Source organism: Macrobrachium rosenbergii, chromosome 23, assembly GCF_040412425.1.
Source record: "Macrobrachium rosenbergii isolate ZJJX-2024 chromosome 23, ASM4041242v1, whole genome shotgun sequence".
Classification (NCBI taxonomy): Eukaryota; Metazoa; Arthropoda; class Malacostraca; order Decapoda; family Palaemonidae; genus Macrobrachium; species Macrobrachium rosenbergii.
This window is the reverse complement of record NC_089763.1, coordinates 38,301,969-38,309,468: the sequence shown is the minus strand read 5'-3', so window position 1 is coordinate 38,309,468 and position 7,500 is coordinate 38,301,969. Positions and strand designations below refer to the sequence as shown.

General features: G+C 34.7%; 1 protein-coding gene across 32 annotated transcripts in view; it reads right to left on the bottom strand.

The window, feature by feature from the left end:
- Positions 1-7,500, bottom strand: part of Ack-like (activated Cdc42 kinase-like) — a 290,732-nt gene that overhangs the window by 100,396 nt on the left and 182,836 nt on the right. For 28 of the 32 annotated variants that reach the window (XR_010856904.1, XM_067125703.1, XM_067125706.1 and 25 more), the window contains one exon: positions 3,894-3,966. The exons of the other annotated variants lie outside the window; for them this stretch is intronic. The gene's annotated coding sequence lies outside the window, so the exon portion shown is untranslated. The remainder of the gene's footprint in view (positions 1-3,893; positions 3,967-7,500) is intronic. 32 annotated transcript variants of the gene reach the window in all.

The following is a 7,500-nucleotide window of genomic DNA, read 5'->3' as shown; positions in this document are numbered from 1 at the left end:
CTTGAAAAAGGTCAAGGCCAAATCATAATATAACGTGATATGCAGGTGCGTGTTCCTCACGGAGAGTCGACAGAAGAAGAAGAAGAAGAAGAAGAAGAAGAAGAAGAAGAAGAAGAAGAAGAAGAAGAAATTCCTAAAATTAACGAAGAGTTTAGAGCCTAGTCAGCAAACAAAATATTCGTATATGCTATGTGCTACAAATCAAATCTGCTTTAAGTGTATTGAAAAATCTTGTAATTAATCTTATTGTTATAATTATTCTTGTTACTGTTGTAGTTATTATTTCAGTATTTTTCTGTTTTTTTCAATATTATAATTATGATTATAAAATTTTCCTTATCGTTAATATTAAAAAAAAAAGATATTAAACTCTTGTATTTTCAATAAAGGTAACAGCTTGTCGCATAATTAACCTTAGCCCTACATATGCGGCATGCGTTATACGCAGGGAAGTAGAGGGAATGGGAGGGGAAGGCAGTGTGGCGTCGCTACGGGGGGCCAGCCCCCCAAGTCAGATGCTTGGCCCCCCACTGACCCCCCCAGTTGAAACTCCCTTTGTAGCTAAACTTGAACCCTTACAGTATTTGATACATTTGCATATAGTAAGAGTTGAAAATTAATTGAAAATTGAGCTCTGTAATTTCAAATACAGGTTTACTAATTACTAACACTATTAATTTCCTTCATTCACATCGATGTATACATTCGAGAATAGTAATTTTACTAATTACAGAACTGGTACATTGGTTTTCGTGTAATTTTCTTTGGCCCCCCCCCCACAAGATATCTTGGCCCCACCTCCTGATAGAATGCCAGTAAGTCACTGGGGGAAGGGTAGGGAAGGGATGAGAGGGACTAGAAGGAGGGGGGAGGGGAAAGGACAGCTTGAAGAAGGGAGAATTCCTCTAGAAATTTATTCACATTCCACTGTAACGAGAAAATTACGGTTTTTCAAGTATTTAAGATTCATGTAACCATAATTTTCGCATACCTGTAGGACACACAAACACACATACGTACATCATACATACATTCATAAGAAAGTATGTATGTATGTATGTAAGTGTGTGTATATATATACATATGTATGTATAGATATATACAGTATATATATATATATATATATATATATATATATATATATATATATATATACTGAATATATAATATATATATATATATCAGTAACTTATTTTCTTTTTCTTGGGACAACTCATATTATGGAAGAAAGTTTATACATATATATATATATACAAATATATATATAATATATATATAAATATATATATAATATATATATAAATATATATATAATATGAGTTGGCTCAATAAAAGAAAATAAGTTACTGATATATATATATATATATATATATATATATATATATATATATATATATATATATATATATATATATATATATATATATATATAGGTATACCAATAATAAGATATAGCGCTACAGAAAAGAAAAAGAAGAAAGAACACACCATTAAAAGCAAAGAAAAAAAAAAACTTTCTGTGCGTGTATGTGAATGTGAAAAGAAATCATCAATTTACTCCATTATTAAAAAGTCTTAAAAACACTCCATGATTTACATCTCAGGACCACCATCATTTATATTAAACATAGCGGAAATTTTTCCCCCATTCAGACAGAGTGGCTTCGTTTTACAACCTTCAGCGTCAAGAAATGAGAGAGAGAGAGAGAGAGAGAGAGAGAGAGAGAGAGAGAGAGAGAGAGAGAGAGAGAGTCCAGTGTCTATATAACGTGCCAAAACCACCTTCCATTTAATGTTTGAGAGACGGGAATGAATTTCCCGGAATTACTGGAATCCACCAGGAATTAAATTAACATACTGAATGCAAACTGGAATCGCGGTCTAATTAAGCTTACATAAGGACCTCCTCTCTCTCTCTCTTTCCTTTCTCACCTGGAACCTGACCTGAGAGTTAAATAAAGACCCTCTTTCTCTCTCTCTCTTCTCACCTGGAACCTGACCTGAGACTACATGGCGTATATTGATTTCTGGGCGTCTTAACGGAATTTTATTTCGTAAACGATGTAAGACGACTCTCTCTCTCTCTCTCTCTCTCTCTCTCTCTCTCTCTCTCTCTCTCTCTCTCTCTTTTCCGGAACCTGACCCGAGACCACATGGTATATATCGATTTCTGGGCCTTACCCGAATTTTATTTCGTAAACGACATCAGAAGACTCTCTCTCTCTCTCTCTCTCTCTCTCTCTCTCTCTCTCTCTCTCTCTCTCTCTCTCTGTAAAGCACACTAAAATATTTTATTTTATTCACCCAACATAGACAACTGCATTTGTCATATTGCTGTATAATGCAGAAAAAGTCTATGGAATAAAAACTTATAACGGATAGAAAGTTATAAATTATACATTGCTGTTTATGCCTGATTACTTCAACGTACTTGTGAAATTACCACTATTTGTTATTCATTGGTTAAGAGGTCTGATCGCTATTTTCAGGCTTTTTCAAGGCTTTTCACACCTGAGCCGTTTGTTTTGCGGAGGCTGACTTTGCAAATCACCGACTTTTTAGGCTTGTTTCATGTCAAAGTTACAAATACTTAATAATAATAATAATAATAATAATAATAATAATAATAATAATAATACAGATAGAGAAAACTCTTATACTCGTATAAATTGAGTGCAGCTGATGCAGCTATCATCTTCCATACTACATGTTTGAAAGAGGGTCTACCAACTAAATAATAATAATAATAATAATAATAATAATAATAATAATAACACTTAAGTAATCAAACTTTTATAATAATCAATTAAACGTTTTCAACGCAAACGCTTAACAAAACAACAACTAACCAAATCTCATAAACACGACCAATTACAAAACGAAAACCAGAACGTTTTCATGCACGAAGGTACGACCGCCGGTATTCGTGCACCCTTTGTGTGCTTCCGCGCGCCCACGCCCGCACACACGCACGCGGTCCTTATTAGGCGATGAGACATAAAGCATCCAAACTCCTCAAGAGAAAGGAACGAACGTCCTATCTAGTTCAAGGTTAATGTTCATATTCCTCAGGGAACGAGTTTCGAATATGTTGCTTAGACATCGAACCCTTATTCGGATAAAAAGATCCTCCTCTTGAACGATCAGGGAACACGCAGGGAGGTGGAGAATTCTGGGTTCTGGAAGTGAGTGGTATAAAGGCCCGATCAAACAAATTAACCTTATGATCCGTTCTTTTTGAGCGCTGCCAAACACGCCTCTTACAATAAGGAAGGTTAAATGATTTGGGAATACAAAGGGTGAATAGAGAATTCCCAATTTTTGGAGTGGATGATGAGTAGGACTGATCAAACCGGCTGACTCTCGAGATCGTCACTTCCACCAATATTTGCTCTGGACAGCGAAACGAACCCTGACAAGTGGGCAACGACGAGGCACAGAGTGGAGGCCACTGACAATCGAGGTCCTCTCGAGCAACAATGCGCCCATGAGATGTTATTCAAAGATTGGGTGGCCTTATGCCTGCACGGGCTCTTGCTCTAAAGAACAGCCCGTACGTGAAGTCAAGATATTTCAATCTGAAGCTGGTCATTCCTTAGACGATGTCTACTTTAAAATGAGCGTTGTCTACTCCAGATTACACGGCCTATGAGTCTGATAAGTAAAGGACTATAAGTCGAAAGGCCTTGCAGCACTCCATCCTTTCTCTTTCCTTCGTGGATTTTGCCTTTATTTATTCATATATTCATCATGTTCCGTATTTTCGTGATTCAATTACACACTAAATAATGAATAGTGCTAAGAATAAACGATGTCTGTTTAAAAATAAGCGCTGTCTACTCCTGAATTACGAATGAATGTCTAAAAAAAAAAAAGGCGAATGGTCTACTCACCAAACGGCGATCCCTCTACACATATAGGCGACTTGTCCAGAGGTTTAGAGGAAGTTTTCGCCAGATTATAAAACTGTTGGGAGAGAGAGAATATCGAATTAATGATGATAACATACCTCTTAGATGATACTAATAATAATATTTCTACTACTACTACTAATATACTACTGCTACTGTTAATACTACTACTACTACTACTACTGCTGCTGCTAATTGCAATACGGTTGTCAAAAGATTGTAAATTTAATAATCATAATAAAAATATATATATCAAATCACGACACATTTATAAGTAAAATATTGGAACCCAAGATGGAAAAATAAAGTAAAAAAAATACCATTACTTATACAGTACAGTTAGATCATTCTTCAATGAAATTCAAAATAAAACGCATGAAAAAACAATTACATTTCAGTTTTCCTGAACTTGACTCTATTCACATCTCAGAAACTAGAACATTTCAAACCATAAGATTTTCTTTTTTACAAAAAAGAATGTGTCATAAAAATATAAAACTGAAATCTGAAATTATGGGAAACAAACCTTGAGCTACATTGCAATTATCACTTTTGCAAGAGTTCCCACAAAGCCACAAAAAGATCATAAAAATAAATAGAAAAAAAAAAACAAAATAAAATACTAAAACCATAATGACGAATAAGAAAAACCTACCGAGAAATTCCAGGTTTTATTGAAGCCAAAAACCCAAAGAGAAAATCGACAGACATAAAAAACATAAAATATAATTAACAAAAAAAAAAAAGAAAAAAAAAAACAATTACAAAAACCATTTCACATCTAAACGCGAAAACAATTCTCCATTAACCTCCAAACTCAACCGCCACATCAAAAGACGATTCTGAGAGAGAGAGAGAGAGAGAGAGAGAGAGAGAGAGAGAGAGAGAGAGAGAGAGAGAGAGAGAGCTTTTCTTCCAAACATCTTAAGCTAAGATATATATCAAAGGTAAAAAGCATCAGTCAGGTAACATTTTTTTTTCCAGAATCCTGAGAGAGAGAGAGAGAGAGAGAGAGAGAGAGAGAGAGAGAGAGAGAGAGAGAGAGAGAGAGAGTTCCTACCAAACTATCTCAATCTAAGATACATATCACAGGCAATATTCATTAGCCAGGTAACATTTTTTTTTTCACAGAATCTTGAGGAGAGAGAGAGAGAGAGAGAGAGAGAGAGAGAGAGAGAGAGAGAGAGAGAGAGAGAGAGATTTACTCTCAAACTATCTCAACCTAAGTTATAAATCAAAGGCAACAATCATTGACCAGGTAACAAATCTTACAGAACCTGAGAAGAGAGAGAGAGAGAGAGAGAGAGAGAGAGAGAGAGAGAGAGAGAGAGAGAGAGAGAGCATAAACTCGACTTTGTTTACGTCATGTAATGTCCTCCCGACCAATATCATAAACACTCGTCTGTAAACAAGAGGAAAACAAAGGGTTGTTTGTGTTCCTCTTCTGCTTCCCCCTTAAAGATTAGGATCCCATAAAAAACTTCCGTAGACGCTCGCCCAGGGGGATGCCCTCACGGCGGTAGTACTGTGGTAGGTTCTGGGGGGACTTCCTTTGGTTTTAGAATGAGAGCTCTTTTGTATTTTATATATTTTTAAAACGGGAGAACTTTTATATTATTTTACACACACACACAAACACACACACACACACATATATATATATATATATATATATATATATATATATATATATATATATATATATATATATATATACCAACTACTACTCAGTCACTCTCTAGGGACAAATCACAAATGATGCTGGTATCCATTCCCACCCAGGTCGACTGACTGGCTGCAGGCTCAGATCGAAACGGACACTGAGAATGCTAGCCCAGCGCGCTACCACTGATCTACAAAGATCACTATAAATAAAGCAATAAATATATGTTATAACTAATATTCATACGTCTTGCGCTCACTCCAGCATCTTCGAGTAACTAAGCTTCACTGAACAACTCCAAAAGGACTCTTGGTACTAAAGGTAATTCCAGCATTTCTTCGAACATGGAAATATTGACTCTTTCCAGCTCAGTGCGTCTTCCAGCTACGTTAACTTCAAAGGGTAACGTCTATAGAACCTCAGCCTCTTCTTCCCTATCTTCCCAGTTCTCCGTCATTTCTCTCTCTTCACTGTTTGGTGGTTTTGTGATAGAGAGAGATTTCCTGTTTCCGTATAAATGTCCTTTCCACTATGTTTATCTTTCTTATGGAGAGGAATGAATTTTATAATTGAAAAGTTTGTGCTTTTACTTTCCGAAACTGAAGTTTTAATTGCATTTAGAAGCTAAACGATATATATGGAATCTAGTGGTTAGCCTTTTTTTTCCGATGTGTGGATTATATATATATATATATATATATAGATATATATATATATATATATATATATATATATATATATATATATCATATATAAATATAATAAATAAATAAATATTATATATATATGTATATATATATATATATATATATATATATATATATATATATATATATATATATATATATATATATATATATATATATATATATATATATATATATATATATATATATATAATTTATAACAAAACATACACACGAATAAGTGAACCCCAAATAACCCATTTAGTTACCTGGGGTTCAGTGCAAAGCAAAATATGAATCTTTGTAAATATTTGTTCTCACATTTTTCGTGAGTAGATAAAACGGTTTATAGAAATTCGAACATCACTCATGCTCTGATAAATTTGCACTGGTTCACAGCCTTACCGTTCCTGTAACATATGAACGGCAAAATGTCCTTACCGTTAATGTAACACATGGACGGTAAAATATCTTTACCGTTCCTGTAACGCATGAACGGTAAAATGTCCTTACCGTTCCTGTAACACATGGACGGTAAAATGTCCTTCCCGTTCCTGTAACACATGAACGGTAAAATGTCCTTACCGTTCCTAACATATGAACGGTAAAATGTACTTACCGTTCCTATAAACATGAACGGTAAAATGTCCTTACCGTTCCTATAACATATGAACGGTAAAATGTCCTTACCGTCCCTATAACATTTGAACGGTAAAATGTCCTTACCGTTCCTGTAACACATGAACGGTAAAATGTCCTTACCGTTCCTGTAACATATGAACGGCAAAATGAATTTACCCTAAATAAAATAATCACCCTTTCTACATAACGCTTTATAAGATTAATTACAGCTGATCTAACTTTAACTCCCAAACTTTTATGGTACCTCGAAATATATGAGCTACAATTCCAGTAAGATTCCTTCACAAAATTTTAAAACCTGCGTTTCATTATAATCAACTTTCCCGAAGGACGAGAGTGCACAATATTTTCTTTTCCTTTTCCATCTGCCCCACATGTGGGCTTTCCAGGCATCTCTGGAAGATTTCCATACTTCCTACTGGAATTAAACCTGGAGAGTGTCTCTCCAGTCCGGTGAATATCTAGTTCTTTGTGAACTTTAATTCTGGGAGAATGAAATTTTGCTTTTTTCTTTTGTTTTCATCAGCCAACGTCTTATATCAAGGGAAACAGTACAGAATGATGAATAGTCGCATCTTTACAGTTTAACTGTAATAAT